This window comes from Rhipicephalus microplus, chromosome 6 (assembly GCF_043290135.1).
Source record: "Rhipicephalus microplus isolate Deutch F79 chromosome 6, USDA_Rmic, whole genome shotgun sequence".
In the NCBI taxonomy this organism is placed as follows: domain Eukaryota; kingdom Metazoa; phylum Arthropoda; class Arachnida; order Ixodida; family Ixodidae; genus Rhipicephalus; species Rhipicephalus microplus.
The window spans coordinates 48,696,361-48,721,060 of NC_134705.1; the positions used below are offsets into that span (position 1 = coordinate 48,696,361).

A 24,700-nucleotide genomic window follows, 5' to 3' on the forward strand; every position below is an offset into this window, starting at 1 on the left:
GCACGAGGGCATGATATTATATATCAATGGCTGCCTGGACATATCGGTATTACCGGAAATCAATTAGCCGATGATGTAGCCCGCTCAGCCCATGAAGAAACCCGTGTAGTCCCGATTCCTCTATCAAGGAATGATGCAGCAAGACAACTTTACCTGCTGGCTCGAGATCTCACACGCACGTTCTGGTCGTCTACCAGCTTCCAAAGGTGTCAATTTTATGAACTGGATCCTTCGCTCAAGCTAAAGCTACAATCACAACTTGCCCACTCCGATGCGACACTGTTATGCCGCCTTCGGTTGGGTGTTGCATTTACAAAGGTGTACTACTTTCGCATTGGTATGGCAGACACTCCTACATGCGACTACTGCGGAGCTGAAGAGACCATCGAACACGTTCTGTGCAGCTGCGCTTGCTACGACACACAGCGATGCCAGCTCCGGATGGTTTTGAATCGACTTGACCCCGGACCATTTTGTGTGCAGAAGATACTAGGACCTTGGGCATCTCCCTCAGTTGCGCAGAAAGCAACTAAAGCACTGCTACTTTACCTTAAGTCAACAAACCTGAGCGACCGCCTGCAGACTGACTGTGTGTGCTCCCCGAGTGTGCTCGTGATTGTGTGTACCTTCTCATCTTTCTGCAACCTCTTTTCTCTCCTTTATCCCTTCCCCAGTGCAGGGTAGCAAACCGGATGTGCGTCTGGTTAACCTCCCTGCCTTTCCTTGCATCTTTATCTCTCTCTCTCTCTCTCTCTCTCTCATCGAAAGACGGTTGTTTTCAGTCTAGAGGTGCTGCATGAGAAATGGCCGTCATCTAGTAATGTCGGGAAACGAAAGCTTGTGGTGAACCCAGTGCCGCCAGTAAGCGGCCCCACCGCATCGTCCAAGTGAAGCGTGTGAAATAACTGGAGAATAGCATGGTATTGTCAGCCCAGAGTAAAAAAGAATAGAGTCTTTTAAATGGGGTATTTGTGCGTTTGATAATAAACATACCTCCCAATACTTACGTATTGATTTTGCCCCGCTGATGTGTGTAATTTTTGCTTTTTGATCGACAATGTTCGCAAATATGAACGCCGCCACACATCAGGACGGCTGGGCGTTGAGGAATAGCTTGAACTTTATCCGGGGGGATGGGTGATGCGACAGACAGACAAACAGACATAACTTTTTGCGTTGAACTGTTGCAAGTCAGACAATAGTCTACCATACTGCATCACCGTCTCGCAGTGAAGCTCACCTCAACAGCGCTGCAAACAAATGAGCAGTGGGAGAGAGAGGCACGTAAGAGGAAAAAAAATTGGCCCCGTATCTGCATGTTTCACTGCAAATGTGTTACGTCCGGAGAGAGTGAACAAAAGGTTTATTGGATGTTTTGCTCGAAAAAAAATGGTGAATGGTATTTTGGAAGCGCTGCATTAGGGAAACCCAATTCGTGCAGTGAAGGTGAACGAACGCATCGAGGCATGTTAGACACGAGCGCTATCTGGTAGTTGTCTTCGAAAACAAAGAAGGTGTGCGTGTTCACCGAGAAAGATGCGCTTGTCTCAGAGGTGATAAAGTTTAGAACGCAAAGCGACGGGCAGGGGCCACCACCCTGTCGTCGTAGAAAAGCGTTGGAAACATTTGCCTTTTCGAGCATCGCGTTGCACTGTCAGGGCAGCGTGATTAACGCTACGATCCCTATAATTACTTATGTGTGCCTTCTCTAGTACAAAAACATACATAGAAAATATTGACATGTTGTTATGGTGCCTCAGATGTGTGCACTAATTGCTCTTTAATTGACAATCGCACAAGTATGAACGCTGAAACTTGAGCAACATTGGTGGACGCTGCGGATGGTGTTGGCCGTTAGGGGTATTTTATAGCGTGAAGACAGACAAAAAGACAGACAGACCAATTTTGTTTGCGGCGAGTTACCCTACGAAAGACTATCGTCTTTAAAAATGAAGTAGAGATTAAGGGAGTGGAGGTTATTAGGTTCCGCCCTGCCGGGCGCACGCACCCCTCTCAATGAATGAGAGCCGTCAAGCAGATCGACCGGTAAAAGAGGAATGTAAACAAACATCACTTGAGCTCACAATTGCGTGAAAAGTTCAGCGTCACACCCATGTTCAACATATTGTTACACGACTACATACGCTGAAGAAGCAACACAGACAGCGAGAAAGACGACGTGATTCTGGGATTTGGGGCGCGCTCTCGCTTGCCATCTCGGTTTAGGCTTGGCGTCGTGCAAATATATCTTAGCTGTAACCTCGTTTCTCTGTGTGTCCTCCCGTAACATTGTGATGGAGGTGCCGTGAAGGGGGACATGGGGAGGACACGGAACTTACGAACGCCTGAAGAGTAGGCCACTTTCCAAGAACAGCGGCGAGTGCAAAGCTTGGAAAAACACTCGGTTTCGCCGGGCTGATGATGCACTCCGGGCTTGAGAGCAAACCCCAGTGGCATGACACAAGTAGCAACATCGTTCCAAGGGTACGGTTGCCTTCCAAGCCGTGCTATATTACGAAGTAGCATGCAAGCTCCAATGACGGGCGTGTGTTGCTAATCACATGCAGAACTAAATGGAGATATCTGATGCGTATGAAGCCGAGGAGACGGCTTTTTGTGCAGAACAGGTTAAACGAGGCAACGAAGGGAACGTGTTTTGCTGGGGTGACGCCCGCTTTTGGCAACGAGTTTCTTGAGCCCCTTCGGCTGCGATGTATGCAACCACCTCTGGGCGCACGCAAGCTTCAGCTTCGATCCTTAACCATCTGCACATGCCTACATAGTGCTTGGGCACCTACTTTTATCTAAAAGAAAAGCTCCCTTTCTCATTTTTATACGTTTCTTCCTGACTTTGTTTTCCTTCCCGCTCTTTCTTTCACTATCACTGTACTCGTTTTTCACCACGTCAGGGTTATTACAGGCCATGCACAATCAGTGAGTAGTGAGAGTAACACCCAATATACGGTACATAAACAATCGCGAGGAATATTTCTAGCAAAAGCAGGGGTGAGATGTTTCGCAGTGTGCTTTTATAGCTTCTCTGTTGAAAGTTTCATTAAATAAGGAACTTTCTGGACAGACCTTTCAGAAAACACGACATCTTGAACTACATTCGTTCACACACCTTGAGACTAAGAGGTGTGAATACACAGCCTTCAAGAGTATCTGTTCTCGTGCGTCATGCTCTTAACGGCTTCGCTGGTCATCGATGTTTTATGAGGGCAATGATCCATTTTCAGATTTGCATTTTAATTGAACAAATGAGGCAAAAAGATGGTACTTAGATGAAATTGTGTGGCACTTGGCTTTTATAGGTGCGGGATATCATGCTTGAATATTTTCAGCGTTAATGATATCACCTTTGCAGCTTACCTATCTGCATTCAGGGGGCCCCTGCTATCTTTAGCAAGATTTTCAATATATGCCGACACACGCAATGTGGACGTAACCAACCACACGCATGTAATGGACCGTTGCCTTGGGTGAGTCAGATACATATGCGTACTTATCAATTAGGTCTCTTTAATAAACTAATTTTTGAAGGAACAAAGATGACTAGAGAGAGCGAATAAAATAAGCAAAAGGCGGGAGGTTAACCAGAAATTGGGGCATCTGGTTCGCTACCCTGCACTAAGGGAAGGGGAGTGGTGAAAAAGGATGAGAAAGAAAGTGAAGAGCCAAATCAACGCCCCAAAAAGAAAGGAGAACGGTGGTTCTATAACCTATTCAATAGGCCACTACCACTCGAAAAGTTCTATAAGGTCTTCACTGAGATGGGTGAACAATTTCAATGAGAAAGTTGTCCTTCACTTTGCGAAACAGCTGAAAGGCACTTTCAAACTTCATCTCTGTTAAGAAGAATAGCTAGTTGGGCAAGTTTGTACTCATTCATAATTTACTGCGCAAAAAGCGATTGGAAACACGAAGTAGAGAAAAAGGACAGGCAGGCGCCGTCTGAGCTTGTCTGCCCTTTTTCTTTACTGCGTGTCAGGCCCGTGTGCTCAGATTTTGGTGCGCGTTAAAAAACCTCAGGTGGTGAAATTTCCGGAGCCCCCCACTACGGCGTCTCTCATAATCAAATGGTCGTTTTGGGACGTTTACCTCAAGATCTATACTTTGTGTTTTCGTTCGTTGTTTCACAGTACAATTAAGGTTCATATCTGTTAATGATTACTCCTTTTGTGCACTGACTACAAATGCCCGCTAATTTTTAAAAATACCACATGACTAACCCAACGGCACTCCCACGCTCGCCGTGATTATGGAGCTCTCTAACAGTCTGCGTACGAACAATGCGATTCTTTCACACCAGTTCATTACAGTGATAAGAATTCACAGTGGTTATATCTTTTGTATCCGATAACAAAACAACGTGTTCATCGCAAATCCCCCACCAACATCGTGGCCCTGTCAAAACAACTCAATCGGGCAAATGCTATCTATGAATCCTCGTACGCAGAACGATAGGAAGTCCTAGAATCGCCTTGCACACTGGTGCGTGAGCGAGCTTGTCACGTGGTATTTCTTTTCGCTGGTGTTTGTAGTTGTGAGCAAAACACTAAAAATTAACAGACATAAAGCTAGAAATTGTCTAAACGAATGTTTTGCAAACCAAGCAACAAATTTATTTTAACGACTTTGGGCACATTTTTGTTGTTTAAAAAGTTGCCTAACAAAAGTGGCCTGATTCGGCAGCTGATGAGAAGAAAAAGTATCCTGGCTCTTTACAGACAACAGTAAGCCACGTGCATTTGATGACGTTGTTAATACGTTTCCAGTGTTTCCAGTGTTTCTAGAATGTTCAATAACATTAAAAATCCTTGCTCAAACGCCGTTTATCCACGATTTCAAAGATGTCGTTTTTTTTACTTTTCCTCATAATGCCATGCATTTGCCAAGTATTTTGACACCTTGCGCAGTGTTTGCACGATAACCTAAACAAAACAGCTAAATAAATGACGTCTCTAGTAACTGCAAGATCAGGAAAACTTCGTTGGTCATCTTACGCTTACGGTATGGTTGTGAGCACAAGGAAAGCTCAGTCTGTTGCGTGAAACGCGGCACGACATGCTAATGTATGTGCTGCCTGAATTTGTCGGACACGGTACTCTCGTCTGTGTGGCGGAAGAACTTTCTTTCGCGTGATTTGTACGTGTAGACCAGCACGCGTGACGCTTTGTGGATGCAGCGCAGTATCCGTGCACACGAAGTAAGAAACAAGTGAACGAGTGGAGCTCCGACACTTTAGACCCGTTCAAGAGGGATGTTGAATGTTACAGTTTGTGCTGCAGATGAGAGATGAGGTGTGCAACGAAGCTGACCTTGTCATCTTGATGGCATTTGCTTTTAAAGAGGCATGAAACAAAAATAAATCTTCGTCTCGCGTTTTTTTTTTCTACACTGTGTTCCTGAGGGCCTGTTAGGCATAACACGGCACATCGTTTGCTCTCACGTGCTACAGATTAATATTTTCACGCTCACCAATCTCAGTTTCGATTTGAGAGAGCTTCAAAAAAAAAAAAGAAGCCGCTGCGTGCAAATATCACAACCTAGCATGCGGAATGCGAAAAAAAATATATTCATTGGCGTGTTTGGGTGTAAATAAACTGTACACAGCTGAGTTAGGCGCTTGGGAGCATTTTATGTGTGGTCTGAGAACAAATGCATTAAAGTAAACGAACATCAAAAGACAATGACTTACATGATATTGGGAAATCTAAATAGGTGAAATAGCGTCGTTGTTTCCAGGAATTTGATAGAAGACCACGGTGTCATTTTTTTAAACAGGAAAGTGTTTTTTTCTTTTCTGTAAAGAGGCTTCACGCACTTGTCTGTGCCAAGATCAAGGCTGCAACATAAGTCTTGCAACGTTGGGCACGTCTGAAAAGTTGGCTAACCGCAAAAAAAAAACAAAGAACGAACATAGTAATATAAAAAAACAAAGTACGTACTAAGACGCAAATTTTCAGTAAATTCTTAACATATAAGCCAATAACATAATACGGATCATTTCCTTTTTGGATAAGTTAACGCAGCCAGCGAAAGTTCTGAGTAAACATGAACACGCTTTCCGCACTGTAAAAACGCTACTAAGAAGAAGCGTTTGCATATTTATTTTCATCCGCACTCATCTCGCAAGCATCGTTTATTTTAAAAGCAAACATAATGAGCATATACACTATTAGTATAACTGCGTGTCGCGAAGTGTAGGTGCTGAGTTGATATAATTCAAGTGAACTCAAAACTAGCAAATATTTTGTTAATATTGTTCTTGCTAATACTCGACCATGTTCAGGAGAATGCAATAATGAATTCATAGTAATTTTCTTATGGTATGTATTCAGTTAATTCCTCATAGGGTACGTTATACTGATACATTTCTGACCAATGCATGTTAAACTTTATCGAGCAAAAGCTTTGGGAGATCCTGTGAAAGAAACAAAACCAATAGAATGACACAACATTTTCAAGGTCGAGCAAATTTGCAGCGAAGAGATGAGATGGGTCTAGAGAATTTCATGTGGGTAATAGCGTGGCCCGCATCGACGCGTATCTACCGAAAAATTCAGGTGGTTGAACGCCACAGTGTACTTTTTCTATACCAGTGAGACTGCTGTGAATTATAAATACTTCCTGAAACGGGTTGTTGAACAAGCAGGCGAACTCGGCGAAGGAGAGCTTTATTTAGCGCAAGGGCTAACTGAACGCAAGCCTGCGATCACAGCAAGTCTTCTTCTTTTTCTATCCTCGAGCTCCATGCCCACTACCGTCGTTACAATCACCCCCGGCCGATGAGGGAGCCATCCTGGCGACCTTAGGACAGGTGTAGACAGAAGGGTCATGGTATGGCTTGAGCCGAGAGATGTGTACGATTTCTTTTCCCCGACGGCGCTTGTCCGGAGATGCATCCAGCGGCTCGACAAGGTAGTTGACAGGGGATGTTTGGTGCACAACTCGATAAGGGCCATGGTACCTGGACGAAAGCTTGTGGGAGAGTCCTGGAGTAGTAGAAGGAATCCATAGCCACACCAGTGAGTTCGGAGCAAAGCTCATATGCGTGGTTGACGCGTCGTGGCGATGTTTTTCGCGCGTCTGGTCATGTGACGTGAACGCACGAGCAAGCTTCCGACATTCTTCAGCGTGTGCTGCTGCTCGAGAAACGGTAGTCGTCTCTGAAGGGTCCGGTCGATAAGGAAGAATGGTATCCATTGTTGATGATGGCTCGCGTCCATAAAGAAGGAAGAAAGGCGAAAATCCAGTGGTGCTTTGCGTTGCAGTGTTGTAAGCATACGTTACAAAAGGGAGTATGCTATCCCAATTTGACTGGTCGGATGAAGCGTACTTGGCCAGCATATCCCCAAGTGTACGATTAAAACGCTCTGTCATCCCATTAGTTTGCGGGTGATAGGCTGTGGTGGTGCGGTGTATGATGCGACACTCGCTCAACAACGCTTTGATGGCATCGGAGAGAAAAACGCGGCCGCGGTCGCTAAGTAACTCCCGAGGTGCTCCATGCCTTAAAACCAGGTTTTGCAGTATAAAACACGCAACGTCTTTTGCGGTAGCAGAAGGTAACGTAGCTGTTTCAGCGTACCGCGTTAGGTGGTCGATAGCGACAATGACCCAGCGGTTGCTACTCGAAGTATAGGGAAGCGGACCGTAAAGGTCTATTCCGACACGATCGAAAGCTCGTGCTGGACATGGCAACGGCTGCAAGGGACCTGTGGCATGTTGAGTGGGCATTTTGCGTCGCTGGCACGTAAGGCAAGACCTTACGTAACGGCGAACGAAACGGTACATACCGCGCCAGTAGTACCGCAGCTGCAAGCGGGTGTATGTTTTCAACACACCAGCGGGGCCACATTGCGGATCATCGTGGAACGTGGCACAGATGTCAGAGCGCAGATGTCGGGGGATGACGAGCAACCACTTACGGCCGATCGAGCTGTAGTTTCGGTGGTAAAGCAGGTTATCCCGAATAGCGAAGTGTCCTGCTTGAAGGCGAAGCGTCCTGGAAACTGGAGCGGGCGTCCGGTTTGAGAGAAAGTCCAAAAGAGATGAAATCCAAGCATCTTTGCGTTGCTCGGAAGGCATGTTCGAGATGCTGATGGCCAAGGCAGCACTAGTGGAGATAGGCGAGCCGACAGGCTCTGAAGCCAATGGCGAACGTGACAGGGCATCGGCGTCGGAATGCTTCCGGCCAGAACGATAGATAACACGGATATCGAACTCCTGTAACCGCAATGCCCAACGAGCGAGCCGACCATTAGGATCTTTTAGTGAAGATAACCAGCAAAGCGAATGGTGGTCTGTTACAATATCAAACGGACGTCCATATAAATAAGGCCGAAATTATCCGATTGCCCAAATAATGGCGAGGCACTCCTTTTCAGTTACACTGTAATTCTTCTCGGCTTTACTGAGGGTGCGGCTGGCATAGGCAACGACGTACTCGTCAAAGCCCTCCTTGCGTTGGGCCAGTATGGCCCCTAGCCCGACACCACTAGCGTCCGTATGAAGCTCCGTTGGAGCAGACGGATCGAAATGTCGGAGTATGGGAGGCGTGGTGAGGAGCCGTCGGAGTTCCTGAAATGCATCATCACACGCCTGCGACCACGCTGACAAATCAGAACTTCTGGCAAGAAGATTGGTCAAGGGGGCGATAATGGAGGCGAAATTGCGGACGTAGCGCCGGAAGTAAGAACATAGGCCGATGAAGCTTCGAAGCTCTTTGATGGTGGTTGGCTTTGGGAACGCCGCGACTGCATTAAGTTTCGTAGGGTCCGGGAGAATGCCGTCCTTAGAAACCACATTGCCAAGAATTACAAGCTTGCGAGCGCCGAAGTGGCATTTCTTTAAGTTAAGTTGAAGTCTCGCCGTGGAAAGGCACGTAAGAACTTGCTCGAGGCGGCTGAGGTGGGTCGCAAAGTCGCTTGAAAATACCACAATGTCATCCAAATAACAGAGGCACGTTTTCCATTTCAGACCTCGCAAGACGGTATCCATCATCCTTTCGAAAGTGGCAGGTGCGTTGCAGAGGCAAAAGGGCATAACGGTGAATTCATATAGTCCATCCGGTGTTACAAAGGCTGTCTTCGGGCGGTCACCCTCTGCCATGGGCACCTGCCAGTAGCCAGAGCGTAAATCTAACGAAGAAAAGAACTCTGCTCCTTGTAGGCAGTCCAAAGCATCATCGATGCGCGGCAGAGGGTATACGTCTTTGCGCGTTATCTTGTTGAGTCGGCGGTAGTCAACGCAGAACCGGATGGATCCGTCTTTTTTCCTGACGAGAACAACCGGTGAAGCCCAGGGACTGTTGGAGGGCTCGATGATGCCACGTTTCAACATGTCGTCCACTTGTTCGTCGATGACACGGCGTTCAGCAGATGACACACGGTACGGACGCTGCCTTAGCGGGGCTTGTTGACCGGTGTCAATACGGTGAACGACCGCAGAGGTTCGGCTTAAGCCTGACTGGTCACGATCGAATGAAGAACGAAAGCGGAGAAGAAGATTTATAATCTCTTCGCGCTGAGTTGGTGCGAGCTCAGAGTCGATGGCATCCGAGAATACGTCCAGAGCATCATTAGGCGCGTTGGTAGGAGTGACAGCACCAATCGGGAGCGAAACCGCAGAATTGGGTATAGTAGCCGGAAGAATGCACTCGTAAAGTTCGTAGCTTCCCAGGCATTCTCCACGTAGTAGGGATGACGGGCTGTGCGACGGATTGCACACATAAATGGCAGCGTGACCATTGCGAAAAATGACGACGGCAAACGGAAGCATGATATTTCGACGGCACGCAGATGGGACCGATGGCATAAACAACACAGGCGATTTCGGAGGGGAGGCACACGACACCGAGACAACAACAGCTGAGAAAGGCGCAATGTCAACGTCAGAAGCAGCAAACACTCTACACGAAGCACCATCGTCGGGGTCATAGCACGGCACAGACAACGCGAGTTCAGAACGAGCACAGTCGACCAAAGCAGAGTTTGACGAAAGAAAGTCCCACCCAAGGATAACGTCATGCGAAGAACGGAATAAAACTACAAATGTGACGACGTACATCACACCTTGAATGACGACTCGTGCGGTGCACAAAGCTGAAGGCTGAATATGATGGGACGTAGCTGTCTGCAAAGATAGGTCGGTAAGTTGTGTGGTCACTTTCTTCAAGTTTCGGCACAGTTTCTCGCTAATTACAGATACGGCAGCTCCAGTGTCAACAAGTCCGTGCACCTTAATGCCATCAATATAGAGTTCGATTTCGTTCGGGGGACAGCAGTTAGGTCTTGAAATTTTCGCTGCCAACGCAGTTCTTGCCTCCGGAACTGCGCCCGTCAGTTTTCCCTTCGCGGTGGGCTGTTGCGACGTAACATCGGAGAAATAGATCGACGACGAGGAGAAGGTGAACGGCTTGCGCCGGATGGTCGGCGACCGGGACGTACGTCTAGAGGTGGATTGGCAGGAACGGGATATCGCGGCTGAGTGGGCATGGTGGGCATGTAATGTGAGGCCCCTGCAATGTCGTGAGAAGAGAAGCTGCGACGACGGCAGTGACGAGCTACGTGGCCTGGGATGCCACATGAAAAACATATCGGCCGATTATCTGGAGTGCGCCATTGGCTGACGATAGGGGCACTGTTCGCTGAATAAGGTACCGTAAATGGTCGTGCAGGCGGCGGCGTCATATAAACGTCCTGACCTGTTTCATATACAGCCGGAGACGGGACGGTCAGCGAGCGGGAAGGTGGGGTCGACGAATAAACGTGGCGAGTAGCTTCGTAGATGGCCGGAGACGCTGGCGCACGTGGTTGAGCAACTGCGGCTGCATACGTTAGTGGTGCGGTAACAGTTGGGGGAGCCTGAGCTGGCGACAATGCTTCGGCAACTTGCGATCGAATGACCTGGCGAAGCGAAGGCGACAAGGGTGCCATCGGCTCGGTAGGTCTTGTGATTATAGATAGCTGCCGGGCGACCTCCTCGCGTATGAATTGCTTTATGACTGGCATCAACGCAGAGTGGTCGGCGGTGTCATGGCGATAGTCGAGGGATGAGATGTCCGCGGTGTCTTGAGCAGCGCAACGTGTGGAAGCGCGCTGCCTACGCAGCTCATCATAGCTTTGGCAGAGCTGAATCACCTCGGCGACCGTCTGGGGACTCTTCGCAGCCAGCATTTGGAATGCACCGTCGTCGATTCCTTTCATGATGTTCTTGATCTTGCCTGCCTCGTCCAGAGTCGAATCGACGAGCTTGCAGAGAAATAGCACATCTTCGATGTAGCTCGTGAAAGTTTCATCTGCTCTCTGTACTCTGCCCCGCAAGCGCTGTTCAGCACGAAGGCGGCGGACAGCAGGACGGCCAAAGACTTCCGCGAGGGTTTTCGCCAATTCCGACCAGGTACTGAAATCACTTTGATGATTTCTGTACCATAGTTTTGCCACGTCGGTCAGGTAAAAACTCACATTTGTGAGCTTATCGGCTGCGTTCCACTTATTGACGGCGCTCACCAGTTCATACTCGGCAATCCAGTTGTCCACATCTTGGTCCTCTGTGCCACCGAATATGGGGGGGTCGCGCTGCCGGAGAGCGCCAGCGCAGAAGACAGGCACAGGTGCGAGATCTGGAGTAGCAGCATGAGATGGCCCCGGATCAGTCATTGTAGGAGGTCGTTGGAGTGTGCGGCTGCGAAGTTCCAGGGTGAGGACCAGATGTACCCAGCACCTCCACCACTTGAAACGGGTTGTTGAACAAGCAGGCGAACTCGGCGAAGGAGAGCTTTATTTAGCGCAAGGGCTAACTGAACGCAAGCCTGCGATCACAGCAAGTCTTCTTCTTTTTCTATCCTCGAGCTCCATGCCCACTACCGTCGTTACATTCCTAATACTTCATTTCATTCTAGTCCGGTTTTGTTTTTTAAATAAAAGTATGATATCAGAAGTGAAATATCAGGGTGTGCTTTCATGTGCCGCTTGTAGCTAGTTAACAGTTGGTTCGTAATTACGTGATTTTACTTCTAGGCCTGTTGCCCATCACTGTGCGTGGTTTTCTATAACACGTCGCGGTAGTTTTATTCTACTAGTTTCTTTTTTGTTAACCTTTATTGTCAGTACTACTTTCAAGAATACCTTGACGTGAACATTCTCTCATCTAGTGGGACGATGCGACGTTTCTGTGCAGGTGAGTTATTTTATATACTGTTTGCGGCATCATATAACATTCTGTCTGGGACTCTTGGAAGGCACATCTTGTTCTTCTCGATTGCATTGAACAAAAAACTGAAGCAAACTAAAAGTTCGTTTATAAATGCTTCGGAAATAACTGTACACAGGCAATATTTTTTCTGGGGGGGGGGGATAACCACTTGTTGAACTTTTTCAACATTCAGCTTTAAAATATGTAATTTTATCCCTTCTAAGACATTGTCACTGACCTGTTGTCAATGCCTGTTAGAATTTGCTCGAAAAAATCGTATGTCATGTTTGATTTGTTACAGAGCTTTGAACATATTATAAATTTCAACATCTTTATTAACAGCATAGAAATATCATTATGGTGTTTTTCCAGTTTGCTTGTTCTTTTGAAAATGCCTGTTGGTTTCCCCAGTCAAGGTTTTGTCGGCAAACAAGGTCGTTGGTGACCAACAGTTTTCGTCGTATTAAAACATGGCCCCTTCAGGCAGCTCTGTATCAATAAACCACCATCACCCCCAACTTACCTGCAATAAGGCGAAAATCTTCTTTGAAGGCGCCATGTAATTTGACAGTCTCTGCTTTCGATTCGGTCATCTCCCATTTTAGTAAATTTTACACGTTTGTTGCTTCTGAATTCAACTTTCTGGCACCTTGCAAAGCACGCCATTTAGAACCAACCAATTTCTTTGAACGAAGGTGCCAAGATTCCGTATTGGTTAAGCATCGTTATTTATGAGTGCCTGCAATCAAAGACCTTGAAGATAAAGACTTGTCAATCCTCACTGCGGCTTGTTGCAAATGCGCCAATCTAGAAGGCGTACCAGAGCTTCTTCACAGGCCAAGCTTTTTTGTTTTCTTCAAATTAACGCGGAGTCTTAGCGTTCCCGCAGACTTTGATCTATTTTACCGGCACCAACGTCAGTGGGAAAGTGCTTCCGGAATGCCACTCACGGGATGATCAGACGTGACTCTTGACCGTCAACGACTTCCGACGGGCGGGAAGAGATCTGTTAGTGCGCTTATTTGAAAAGCGCAAGGTGGCCGCAGCTGGAACGTGATATCCGCCTCGATGGACTCGCCGCCTGTCAGTGACTGTCCGACTTCTCAAAGATGGCTCATGGCCTGCCTCCTAGAGCTCAAATCAAAATCAAAGAAACTAAACGCCTTCTTCTGCCCAAAAGGCAGCATATTGGCAGTTTGGAACCGTGGAGACAAAGTAAGTCTTTTAGGGTGTATAGATTTTCGTCTTGCCGTCAAAAAGGCTACTTCTATTTTTTCCTACATATTGTCGCTTCTGCCAACACAAGAGAATTTCGCATTCTGAGAAAACGCACTTGAAGAATATGCTGCTAGTGGCCCCAAGCAGAAACATTCAACGCAGCACTTGTCTCTGTGCTTAAGTGAAGGACACGCTGTAAACTAAAGAAGTCAAACTTTGGAATTACATTTCTTCATATAGCGGCGCCTATGTTGGTACGAAATTTTAGAATCCCCTGGTAGTTAATGTAGAGAAACAAGGTCCCCAATATGTCATTTGTAGCGTTTATGCGTTTTTGTGTGTTAAGGGGGGCGTGGGGGGAGGGAAGTTGCTCAGAATTCAGAAGAGATGATTTGATAGTATATCTTGTTATGTTAGAACATACATAGTTCTAAAGACCGTCCAGTTTTTATTCTGCCAATTCTGCCTGTCTATACGTACCTCCATTTCTTCCTATTTTTTTACGTGCGCTACAAGAAAACCTACTGAAGATTAGCTCTTATCAAGCCCGCATTGCATTTTTCGTCCACCAAGAAAACTGGCTAGTTCGAAGTTTGGAGAGATCACGGGTATGGATGATTTTCCGCAGGTGCATATAAATGCTGCAATATTTGATCACATGATGGTATCAGACCTCCGGCCAGCGAAGGAATTAGCTGTACCACACACGCAGCGAAACATTGTTCGATATTTCATCACCTAAAAGGTGATAGGATTGAGATATTTACGTTTTTCTTTTGGCACAACCTACGCCACAACAATAAGTGATCTGTTTATTCCACTTCACATTCATGCCTTATGCAATAGTGTTTTGTCAGTAACCACCAGATTTGTTGTTAAATATTAACACACAAGCACTAATGCAGATACAATTGCCCGCTTCTATCTGAACTTACGCTCGCAAGTTGCCCGTTGTTCGAACAGACAAGGAAGTGTTGAAGTAAGCTATCAGCTTGTGTCATTTTACACTGAGGACAAAGGGTGAGGTATGATTTGTATTCGATATATAAATCAGCTCTGTTTATTAGCCACTTTTACAACGAAAGTTGCGACGACATTGCAACAAGTGTTACGTGTGCCCTAATTGTCCGCCTCTGCCACTACCAGTGTCCGTAACCACTGTCGCGCGAAATAAGAAAAAAAAGCTACGTAAATGAAACAAACCGAAGACAGAATAGGACCCGAACACGGGTCTACCGCACCCTGGTCCAGCATGCTACCACTTAGCCATGCCGGTGCTTGAAACTTCTTCATAAACGTGCCTCCGGTCGGCCTGACGTCAGGAAAGGAATCAATTTTAATGGGTAATGAAGCGAAACAAGTAGGCGTCACACAATCCGAATTGCGTAATGAGTCGGTCATTAAAAGCACCAACCGATTACAAAAATGAAAACTAACGGGCCTAACCAGAAAACATCTCAACCAATGAAAGATACGTGAGGCGTACCGTAGGGCAGCGTTTTAGCTACATTCTATTCCTTATTTTTTCATGCGGAGCATCTAATACTCGAGGCTTGTAGTGCGGCGCCGTCCGCAAGCTTCCTCCTCCTTCTTCCACCATCTGTGCATCCCTTCCTTCTCTACACACCGCGCGGGCTTCACTCCTCCACCATCTGTGCACCCTTCCTCCTCTACACACCGCGTGCGCTTCTCCTCTTCACGAACATTCGCTAGCTGTATAATGTAGCGCGCATGCGCCGTCACGCTTCGAGAACATCGGCAGCTGACGCGCGCGCATGCGCCGTTGCGCTTCTCCCCCTTCTCGAACATTCGACAGCTGACAGTGCATGCGCCGTCGCGCTGTATATATACTCAAGGTCGGCGCTCGCTCGCTCAGTTGCCGCTCGTCGGTTGGTTTGTAAGACGCGTCGACGTCCAAGGTCGCGGTGAAATGAATTCCAACGAATCCACAAACACAATGATCGACGTCCCTTCGACCAGCGCCGCCCTTTCGCATACGTGTGTACGTGTTCACTCATTTAACACCCCCTCCTACAACCACGTTAACCAATTTAGCCATCGACCCAAGTAAGTCGCACTCTAACACCCCGTTAACCAATTATATGCTCCGCATCCTCCTCAGTGTTCCCCCGAGGGAAGCTGCGGGCAATTTTTTTATTATTCATCTGCCCCAATTCACTGAAACGAACATCAATGCTTTTCAATAATATCATATCGTGCTTTTGAGACGTTAAACCCTACAAATCAATCAATCAATGCTTTTCACTAATGATTGCATCATTTATAAAAATATTACCTCGCCTTTAGATCATATTGTTCTCAGCAATGCCGTAGAATTTATCAGCCTGGTGTACGAAGCGGCAAATAACCATGAACGTTAAAACATCGGTCTTACTAAAAATATCGCGTAAATACAACATATCATATTTTGCCTACACCATTGACGGCGCGCCGCTTACTTGCCCTAAACATCATTATTTTGTACTGGTGATTTCTAGTGGCCTTAGATCACAGAAACGTGGTATTACGTGGCATCTTTAACCTTAAAGGAATACTTTTTTAAAAGATGACAATGGTCCACACCACCTCAAATAAAACATTTACCTTAGAAGACCTTAATTTGTCTATTCATAAAATACGCTTAGTCTGGTCCTCGCCAAAAATTTTCTAATTAAAAACCTAGAAGGTGTATAAGAAAAGCGGTTAAATTTACCTAAAACAAATACAGTTTTTTTTAAATCACTCACTGAACAAAGAGCAAGGGCGGGGCACTCAATATTACGAAATCACGCTAAACTCAAACGCCTAAAACTGATCTTCCAGCTTATTCATAGACAACTGAACATTGACAGCTCTAGTATCATATCTATTTTAGAAGCCAGACACTCACGCCACAAATACTCATTAACATCAGAGAATTACCGTTTCAACACCAGTATTCTTTTTTTCTACAGTAAATTAGAGAATTGAGTAGATTTCTCGTCTGTAAATTCAACGGCAATTATTTGAATGCATTTCGAACTTTAGTCGATAAACATAATCATGCCACCAAAATTTATTGATGTTTTTTTTTCAGCTTTTTTTTCTCACTTTGGCCCTTATCGAGTGCCTTTTGATTATGTCAATTTTTCAGTGCTTTTTGTGATCACATTTGTCTCACGTTTATCAGCGACATGTTTTCTGCATTGTTTAAAGTTGTCGATTGTGTACTATTTATGTCTAATAAATCATGTTTGCTACATATATTACCTCGCCCCTACTTCGTGTAATAATAAAGAACATCTGCTGCAGGCATGCATTTTTCACTTTTCAATGCATGCGTATCTCTTGTGTATTCAGGTGGCCCTCCTTAAATAGTTCCGGGGGGCTGGCACTATGAAAAAAATTGGTTCAGACATACACATTTATCTTTGTCCGCCACTGCATAAAAAATGTACAAAATTGTTTGCGAGTAGGTAGCGGGTACCATTTTTCTGAAAAATGACTATGGATTGCATAGTCGTTACCCTACACTCTAAGCCAAAAACGGCCGAAATGGGAGCAACGGCTGTTTTTACTCCTTCAGACCGACTGTTACTCTCCGGAAAGACCAAGCGGAACAAGATGGCCGACTTGTTCGAGAATGGGGGAGCAACTGTATTCACGTTAAGCGTTTAAGGGAGCAACGGAAGGAGGAACCGCTGTAAATGCTCTCGTCACGCAACGGTTACTCCCTGGCAGGACACCACACACAAATATGCATGCCGCCCACATTGACATTCATGCGCCAGATTATTGTTTGTTCTGTGTGCCAAACTTCACCAAACCAAAACAGTGATTTATTTTAGCATCCGCAGATAATAAGATAGCAGCGCTGGCGGAACACAGAAGGCCTGAGAATACAGCTACGGCAAGTACCTAACACACGCAGCAGCAGAATGGAGAGTTGGCACGTCAAAGCGGACCGATCGCCGAAACACGTGCAAAACAACGATAAAAAAAAGCCTAGACACGCCGTTGGTCAGCGAAGGAAGGGCGTCAAAGTCGATCAAGCACCGAAACACGTGCATAAGGAGCCCCCCCCCCCCCAGATATATCGGAGAAGAAAAAAAAAAGCGGACCCAGACGCGCTTTTCATCAGCCGTACACTTAGTAGCACGCTTCACCGTGTAGTTTGAGGGCAGAATGACAAATCTGCGCCATCTGCGCCCGCACGACAAGTGTGGCGCTAGTGTAGTAAGCGATGTGATTTACAAAGTAATTTTTATTCAGTGTTTGTGTCTACTAGCACTAAATAAAAATTACACTCAATTTTTCATATTTAATTATGAGTTTTAGTGTACCTCATTTTTTTTAATAAGTGTATTAGGAGAACACACTGAAATCATTGCGCTGACGCCTGTGCTGCCACTGCTCGACGTTTTTTTTTCGGTGCAACTAGGTTCGCGTTCGCACTACTCATTCATATGGTCTGTGGTCGGCGAGCACATGGACATGCGAGCTTGTGGGCTATGTTTTGATCGTGTGTGTGTGTCGCAGATTTGCGTTTCTACTTATTCGTGATGAAGGTTAGTGTATATTTATCTTTATGGAGCGCGAAGTTGTTGTGGATTTTGCTGCCGGGTGGAACAAACACATCGTAAACACGTCTTCAGCTATCTGCAAGCCTGTTCGCTCGTCGGACGAAGGACTGTGCATGCATCAGCGTGCAGGTGAGTGTCATTTCCAGCAACATTTAGTGCTCTTACAATACATTCTTGAGTGGTTGCGCTATTAAAAGATAAATGATTTGCTCTTTCTTATTTGCCGTATCCATTGCTAGCCGTATCGGACTAAATTACCTCTATTATTACCGCCTGCATACCCTCTTGCTTCCCCTGTCACCACTGCAGTGCCAGTGTACTTTTGCAGTTAAAAGTTCATTTCCGCAACACTACCTCGCTTGAAAAAACATTGGGGCGGGGTTGTAGCTGCCTTCATACTGGCACTTTTCTACCATTGGCTTTATGTAACGTTAACAGCTGAGTGTTTGGGCCTTGGGCCGCATTTTTTAGAGCTGTAAGGTGTATGTAAACCAGTAAGCGAACAAATCATTGTCGCATCACTTCACTGGCATAGCCAGGCGGTTGCGCACAGAATTTTTTTAGGCCGGTCGTAGGGAGCCCATAATGACGACCATATTTGCTTGCCCGGCCTCCAATTCAGATATGCGGACCCCCCCCCCCCCTCCCCACACGCCTAAAAAAAAATCTGCCCACATCACTGCGTCACTTGCTTCACCTCTGCGCTGAAAGTACTATTTTAAAAGCGCACCATCAAGCGAGCAATTGACATATGGACAGAACAATTGGAGGAGGAATGACCCAAATCTTTCAGATTTCTTTAGTCATGCAAAACCTTCGCAAAACTGAATATTGTAAAAGACAATCATAAATGCTGTATGTTCTCGTTAGCGTTGTCATTATTCTGCATCATGAAATCTTTATGCGCTGTGAAAACTTGGCATGCCGTTGAAGTCACATATCGACGTTAATACCAATCGACGAAAATTTCGACAACCTCAATAACGCCGTTTGGGATTGGCTGTATGCACATAATTAGGCTAATTCCCACTTGGCTGTTCTTAACCTGACTTCACTGCTACCAAATGAAACAATATTTGATGCATGTCTTTTACTACTTTTTTTTAGGGATACGACACAAATTTGGTTTTACTGCAGATAAAGATGCTCCCAACGATGCTAAAGTACAGAAAGCAAGTGAATTTTGGTAAGTGCAGACTTTTTGTACTACGTATGTGAAAGCATCGCTTTTTAGGGGCAAACTGTGCATGTGTTGGCCAGAAAATAGTTTATCATGCCACGTGGTTACACTGGCACTGACAATTTGACATGGCTCTGCTGGCCCGTGTGTGTGCTCACACTGTTACCGTTAAGATAAAATGTTTATGTTTTCATTGCAGGGATTGCTGTTTGTACTAGAAAGCCAACTGCCAAGATTTGTTTACGCTGGTGCTCCTAAAAGTACGCTTTCCCTATTTACATGGATTTTGGATTGCACAAAGCATAACACTTGGGCCTAGATTCACAAAGCTGTCCATGCACAGGCCTTCATAACAGCGTTTCTTGACTTGACTTGAACCTGTTTTCTTGCAGATGTTTCATGGGTTTAAAAGTGCCACAGCATGTTGACCTCCCCCGCTCTGAAAAATTCGCGTTCAAAGTTCTGTAAGAGTGGGCTCAACTTTCTTGTGCACCTCCTTGCTGTTCCAAGATGCTGAAGTGTTATGCTCTTACTAGAGGTAACAGTGTTTCTAATGTTTGTATTTCCATCACATTGACCAAGTATGCGATCTTGGCTTGACTGGTAGCACATCCTAACAAATGTCTTTGTGGCACATGTAGAAGGCAGTACAAAATAAATAGGCAGACATTCACACCGGGAGCTAACTTCTAATAATGCTTTTTTTGAAAACCACGGTGCGCTTATTCCAATTTGTCCAACAGAGCAGTAACCTGTTTGGCTGTGAACCAACAAGAAGTTGAACTAAGAAAAGCGTCACATCTTGTTGCTCTCAGATATATATGTATTGGCAAGCTATCTGTGACACTGTCAAACAAAGAATCAGAATATATGTGCATGCCTTAAGATATATTGCTTCGTTTACATATCTCGTGGCTGTGACTCGTTAACTGAGTGAACAAATGCACCCTAGTTAACTAAATTTAAAGCATTTTTTGAGGGTAGCACGGTCTACATTTATTTGTCTATAGTTTTGTCCAGTCCTTTGCGTCAGGTACAAAGAAATATACTGAAGATTATCATGTAGCCTCTGCAAATGGTCACTTTCAAGCAGGCTTTGCATGCTTGGCTTGTGCCTACAGGTATTGCACAGTTCAAGACGCAGCAGCGTATGATAGAACAGTTGAATGGAGAGCAACTATGTGCACGAGCTAAATAGGTATTTTAACATGAGCGGACGGTACGTGTTATTTGCCACACACATGATCTCACTTAGAATGCCCATTGGTGAATGGGCTCATAGAAATGTCACTCAGCTGTGTATAGGAAACAAGTTAACTGAACCTAAGGGTATCTTTAACTGCCACAAATATGCCTTGTTGAGGTGCTGCACATTTTCTTCCAGAATATTGCTGTCTGAGACATCATGTGAAAAGAGTCTACCACATCAGCATTTATATCGCTTGCCAAGTAACGTTTGGCCAAACCTTCCTTTTTTTTCACATTTCGTTTTGCAGTAGACATCCTAGAATGTAGTGCTGCTGCAGTGTGTGTGACTCATTGTTATGTATTGATTCTGGCATGTTTAACCTCACACTTCAATTTTTTTTCTTGCAGCAATGAGATGCTTCTCATATGCCTGTGGTGACATTCCGCTGTGCTAGCCTGATGGAAACACCAGCTGCGAAACTTGAGTCCTTCAGCATTGGAGAAGTTGCCCTTCTCTCACCAATGATGACACAGACTGCCCTATGCTAGAAATTCAAGATTGTTTTTCCACGGATGACGCAGAAAACCTTTGATGTATTATGGTGATTGTTTAGTGCTGGCTGTGATGTGGCGAAGTCTACTTTTATGTGTGCTCACACGTCGCCTCATAAAAAGAACAATAAAGCATTTATTTTCCTTTCAATATTGTCCACTTTTTGTGTTAGAAGCACCCAAGCAGTGCTCTTCAGGGAGCTCTCGCCATGTGTTAAGCGTGTGACAAGCATACTCGAGATAGTCATTTCCCCAAGGAGTAACTGCAAGCATGTGCAGTTGGTTTTCAGAGAGTAACTGCGAACACGTAGACGGAACGGTAAAGAGTAACTGTTGCTCTTAGAAAAGCAACTGGTGGGAGTAATAGTTGGTCCGCAGGGAGCAACTGGTGGGAGTAACTGTTGGTCTGCAGGGAGGAACTGGAGGGAGTAACTGTTCATCCCCCGCAGGAGGAACTGGAAGGAGAGCAACGGTTACTCCCTCTGCTGTTACTCCTTTTAGGGGAGTAATGGGAGTGGCAATGCAATTGCTCCCTGGAAGGAGCAACCCCTATACCCCTGTTGCTCCCTTTTGGCTTAGAGTGTACAAGTGTGCTTGTACCATTACCCAAAGAGTATTTAACAAAAAATCTGAAAGGCCACTCTTCGAACTTTCGCTGTGACTGTGTTGCGCATTCCACGCAGGCCTGACTGTTTTAAATGCGACACATTTCTTTGCGTCTTGCAAGCACTTCTGGCGTCTATTGGCACATCTATATATTTATCTATCAATCTATCTATGTCGCCGCTTACGTCTGGGTGCACTCGTGATAACCGCCTTGACTTGACTTGAACCAAAATTAGGATAAGAGGGTAAGATGGTATCACAAATATGAGGCGCTGTTCAAAGCATGATAATGTCACAGTACCATCAAGTACGCCATCAAACACTTCCATGCCAGACAGTGGCACATACCAGTGGGGCGGGTGTGTGCAACGTGTATGTGGGTATGTGCCACAAGTGATTGACACTTAGTATCTACCAAGAAACGAAGAGAACACAGATGGATTATTCAACCACGTGGGCTTTAAAACAAAACCTGACATCCATTTTAAATTTTTTTGTTTGTTTGCAAATCCAACACCTTTAAATTATTACGAAGTGAATTGATTTCAAAAATCAAGGCACCATCCTATTCATTGCCCATCCCCTAGGTGGGTTGCGCCAAGTGTTGAAAAACCTACCAACCAACCTGGCATCGGCAGCGTTTACCCGACGTATGTAAATGATAAATTTCAGGCTCCCAGCAAGAGTCAAAGCCCAACATTCTGCTTGGTAATCAAGCATTCTACCACTGAGCCATGCCAGTTTTCTGAAATACTTTTCAAATATACCCTAATGGTTGTGAAACGTCACTTGTGGTTCCATTTTGAAAAATATTGTATATGTATACTACTATCATACAGCCGTCACCTAGGGTGATCGTACATTCTATTTAGGCGTCATGCGCTGAAGTCCATTTACGTAGCAGGGTCGAGGGCTACCATTTTCGCGAGCCCGTGCGTTTTACACAAGCTTATTGCTTCTGCTGTTGCTAATACTTATGTTCCAGCATGTTGACATCGTAATGCAAGCGCGAACGTGTTATGCAAACATTTACGACTTTTCAGGGAGTGAAAAGCCAGGTACCATGAATGCCATCTTATTTTACTTGCTCAATCTACTAGCAAAAATCGGAATACAGATTAGGTGATCTAAAATGGCATAACACTAAGGGTTACTCTGAACCGTTTCGAGAAATGAAAGCGCTAGCCGCAAATTACTTCATCATTTCGTCGACCACACACAAATTTTGCCCTTTTGATAACAATACAAGTCGAGCTTCTTTCCCTCGGTTGTGTGACTGCATTTTCAGTGGTGTCTCAATATATTTTGTATATTTGAAAAAGGGCGATGGCAGTAAATCTACAAGGCGCTTTCTCCTTTTTGAGATAAGAAACGTGTTACCTGCTACAGTTTATTAACGAGCTCCATGACTCGACATACGAGGTGTTCATGGTCATTTTATTATTGCGAAAACAATTGAAAGGACACTCTCGGCTGGATTTTGCGGCCGGCGTTGACGTCGACGTCGTTGTCGATGTTATGCACCGTATACGTATACGTATCTATATATAAGAAAACGCAAGAAAGAAAAGAAATCAGACAAAGCACTTCGACGCAAGTAATCGAACGTGGGACCTCTGCGACGTGAAAGTGAGGCGTTAACCACTGAGCCACCCCGAAGAATGGTCTTCACCGTTCAAACGGCAAGCTATTTATATCTACCACTTACGGCTGCTGTGTTTTCGGCATTACCAGAAAGATGGCGCAATGAGCACTTGTCGCCACATTGCGCAGCGGCGCCCACTTTAATCACCTACGCGTACTTTTCCCGGCCTAGAGAAGATGAGCTAAGGTCCCTCGCGCGTTCTTATCTGGTGGTGGCGAGGAGCGGAGGATCGTACGCCTTGGCTGGCCTCGGGCTTTTGCGTAGAACGATTGTGCTGTAGTTACCGGGTGCACAAAGGCCGCTGCAATCATTGCAGTCTCCGTTCGCGAAAAGCGCGTGCTTTTCAGACTCCACGAAGTTACAAATGAGAAGCTTATTCGTGTGCGTCCATACCTGTGAGTACGTTTGATGCTGATGCTGATGACCTCCAATGGATGGCGTTCACCCACAGAGGGGGCTGGGCCAAGAGCCGGGCGGCTGGACACCTAAATGAAACTAAAGTGATATTCAAACCAATCTGAAAAATTAGTGTAGAGACGATACTACCAATGAACAAAAATGTTTCTGAGCAAGTGGTCTAACCATCGCTTCTCTTTGACAGACATCGCTACGAATTACTTTTTTTTATTCATGAGATACCCCGCAGCGCCCGAAGGCGTTATAGCAGGGGGGTTACATCAATAAATGACGTACATCTCCGTTCACACACACAATACAACTTTGTTCACACATAAATAACTGAAATACATTTTCGTTCACACACATAGTAGAATTTTGTTCCCACATCAATACATCTTCGTTCAGGTAACAACACGGGTTCACAGCAGTGAATAAAATACACCTTCGTTCCCACTATGAACTTGCATTTCAGTTAGCCTGTTCCACTGTTCCATCGTTCTAGGAAAAAATGAATTGGCATACATGTTCGTTTTAGCTCGGTATTCTCGAATTTTGCAACTATGATCAAAACGTTTTGAAGTGTAATGAGTGTTGTGTAGGTATATTTCTCTATTAATTCCAGTTTAATTGTAGTAAACGCAGTAAAAAATTTTTAATCTCTGCTTCTTGCGGCGGTCAGAAAGACACTCCCATTCTAGCTCAGCCTTCATTACAGTGCAGCTCTCCCTCCTTCCATACCGTCCCAAGAAGAACCTGGCAGCACGATTTTGTAATTGTTCCAGAGCAGCAATGAAGGTTACCTCGGCTGGGTCCCACACGACACAACCGTATTCTAAGATAGGTCTGATACAAGTAGTGTATGCCATACGTTTTAAATTCACATGCGAACATCGCAGGTTTTTTTGAATGCAATTTAAGGCCTTACCAGCTTTGGCTATGACAGTGTCAACCTAAGCTATCCATGAACATTCAGATGATAGCATTATACCTAGGTACTTATATGTACTCTCTTGTTTCAAGTGTACATTGTTCAGATGGTACTGTGACTGAAATGGTTTCATCTTTTTTGTAAATGAAGTATGTACACACTTTGTTATATTCAAATTCATTTTCCATTTGGTACACTAGCTATAAATGAGCGATAAGTCT

The 24,700-nt window shown here is 45.4% G+C and overlaps 1 long non-coding RNA gene across 1 annotated transcript; it reads left to right on the plus strand.

Annotated features, from left to right (window-relative positions):
* Positions 1-19,100: 19,100 nt before the first annotated feature.
* On the plus strand, positions 19,101-19,769 carry LOC142764766 (uncharacterized). The gene is made up of 3 exons (XR_012883863.1): positions 19,101-19,167; positions 19,361-19,421; positions 19,554-19,769. It is a non-coding gene; the product is annotated as an uncharacterized LOC142764766 (long non-coding RNA).
* The last annotated feature ends 4,931 nt before the right edge of the window (positions 19,770-24,700 follow it).